The sequence below is a fragment of the Phyllopteryx taeniolatus genome, chromosome 13 (assembly GCF_024500385.1).
Source record: "Phyllopteryx taeniolatus isolate TA_2022b chromosome 13, UOR_Ptae_1.2, whole genome shotgun sequence".
Classification (NCBI taxonomy): Eukaryota; Metazoa; Chordata; class Actinopteri; order Syngnathiformes; family Syngnathidae; genus Phyllopteryx; species Phyllopteryx taeniolatus.
In genome coordinates, this window is record NC_084514.1 from 26,063,300 (window position 1) to 26,065,984 (window position 2,685).

The following is a 2,685-nucleotide window of genomic DNA, read 5'->3' on the forward strand; positions in this document are numbered from 1 at the left end:
TTGGGTGGGGTCCTCAGCTGCCGTGGTGCGGCCACAGCAATTACAGGACACTTCTGTCAGTCTTTGTGCATGTAAAACGAGATCAATTCACTTGCATGTATCCGCAGGCACACACCCCTAGGACTCTTTCACTGCATGTGGGGTCACGCAGTTACTGCAACAAATAACTCATGAATATGCAAATGGATTTGTGTATCCCCTCACTTATACTCTCGTCCTGTAGACTTTTATAATTTACATAATTAATGCCACCACACTTCAGTTGTACAGCCGGGTTCACGACCCTTGTCCTGCATGCTTCTTCTCCTGTCCTTGTCCGGCTCTATCTTTTCCTGTCCTTCCCTCACAGCGTGTAGCACTACAGCCCCATGCCCAGTCCCAACACTCATATTTATTGTTTCATTGTTGTAGATATGTCATGATTTTCTTCTCTCATCCTGCTTACAATTAGTGCTTTGTATTTTGTCTTTGTTTCTCTCTCCCTTCTAGAAACTTTGTTCTGTTCGACTGATTCTCAATAAACTCCACTGTGACATAGTAAAACTGTTCCGGCCTAAAAGGGATACAGATTTTCCATTTTGCCTGACCTAACAGCCGAACAGGACAAAAACAAGAAGAAGAAAAAAAAAGTCAAACATCAGCGAGCGGCCAACAGACACAAAACATTTGGAATATGTTTGACCTTCACAGGGTGCTGTACTTACTACAGCCTCTGGTGTGTGGAGGAGGAAATGCACTTTAGTCCATGGGAGAAGATTTGACAGGGAACACCCACATTGGTTTGCTCCACCCAGGGTGTGTACCGGGCTTGTGGGTGATTCCTCACTGTACATTGGGCGCAGGTGGAGACAGGCTTAAGCAATGTCACGTGGAAGGTTGGAAGAATTATAAGAGACTGCGGGATTTGAAGTTTAACGGGCGTGGGATTGATTATTTTAGTGATGGGAAACGGACTGATAACGCATGGAGTGAGTTTGCGGGAATCTGGTTGAAGTGGGAGCTCACGGGAGGAAAGCCTGACCCACCTTTTACTCAGGTGCAGGGGAACGACGACTGTCCAAGGGGCCGTCTATTCCTCTCCGCAGATCGGACTATGGCCACCCTGACATCATTCCACACAGACTTGACCCTTCTCAGGTGATCCCTCACCGCGGGAACCGCCACCGCATGCTCCTGTTCCTTAAACAACAGAGTTTGGAAACCGTAGCAGGCCATGAACAGAGACATACCGGTGCCGGAGCTGGTGAGGGTGTAGTGGGCGTATTCGACCCATGGAAGGAATGAGCTCCAGGAGGTGGGGTTGCGTGCGGCAACGCAGCGAAGGGCTGACTCCAGGGATCGATTTGCCCGCTCTGTCTGGCCGTTGGTCTGTGGATGGTACCCTGAAGACATGCTGGCTGCTGCGCCCACTGCTTTACAGAATTCTTTCCAGACCAGGGAGGAGAACTGGGGGCCTCGGTCGGAGACGATCTCGATCTGGATACCGTGGAGTTTGAAAACATGGTGAACAAGGAAGTTAGCAGTTTCAAAAGCAGAGGGTAACTTGGAAAGAGGTATGTAATGGACATATTTAGAAAAACGATCGATAACAGTGAAAATGATGGTGTTACCTTCAGAAGGGGGCAGGCCGGCGATGAAGTATAAAGCAATCTGGGACCAAGGGCGGCTTGGGATGGGTAAGGGGAGCAGCAGACCAGCTGGAGGCAGGTGTTATGCCTTCCCGCAGACGGCACAGGCTTGGACGAATTCCCGGGTGTCTTCGACCAGGCTGAGCCACCAGAAATGTTGAATGAATTGGATCGTGCAGGTGATGCCGGGATGACACGTGAGCTTGGGGTTGTTCAGCAGGGCTGGAGGGGGGTGAGTACATGTGGGATAGGGCGTCAGGTTTGCTGTTGCGGGATCCAGGTCGGAAATTGAATCGGCTTAGGAAGAGGGCCCAGCGAGCTTGTCAGGGGTTCAGGCATTTGGCGGAACGGAGGTAAGAAAGGTTCTTGTGATCAGTCCAGATGATGAACGGTACTTCAGTCCCCTCCAGCCAGTACCTCCACTCTTCCAATGCCTATATGATGGCTAGCAGCTCTCGGTTGCCAATGTGGTAATTCCTCTTTGCAGGGGACAGGCAACGGGAGAAAAAGGGACAGGGATGAACTTCCTGCGACGTGGGGTCCCGCTGCGTGAGTATGGCCCATGCTCCAGTGTCCGAAGCGTCAACGTCCACCACAAATTGAAGGAAGGGGTCTGGGTTGCGTAGGATGGGAGCACTGGTGAAAAGGGTTTTGAGTTGTCTGAAAGCTTGGGATGCTGCCGGGGTCCACTGAAAGGGGGAGCTGGTGGATGTAAGGCTGGTGAGGGGAAGTGCGACCTTGCTGTAGTTGCAGATGAAGCGGCGGTAGAAATTGGCGTAGTTCTTTCTGTGTGGTGGGAGTGGGCCAGTAAATGATTGCTTGGATTTTGGCGGGGTCTGGTTGCAACTGTCCTTTGGCAATGATGTAGCCGTACGGAGGAGAGGTGGAATTCACATTTTTCTGGTTTTACGTACAGACGGTTTTTGAGGAGGCGCTGGAGGACTTGGCCTACATGAGTGCGGTGTTCTTCGGGGGAGAGGGAGAAAATGAGGATGTCGTCCAGGTAAACAAAAACAAACCCGTTTAACATATCACGGAGGATGTTGTTGATGAATGC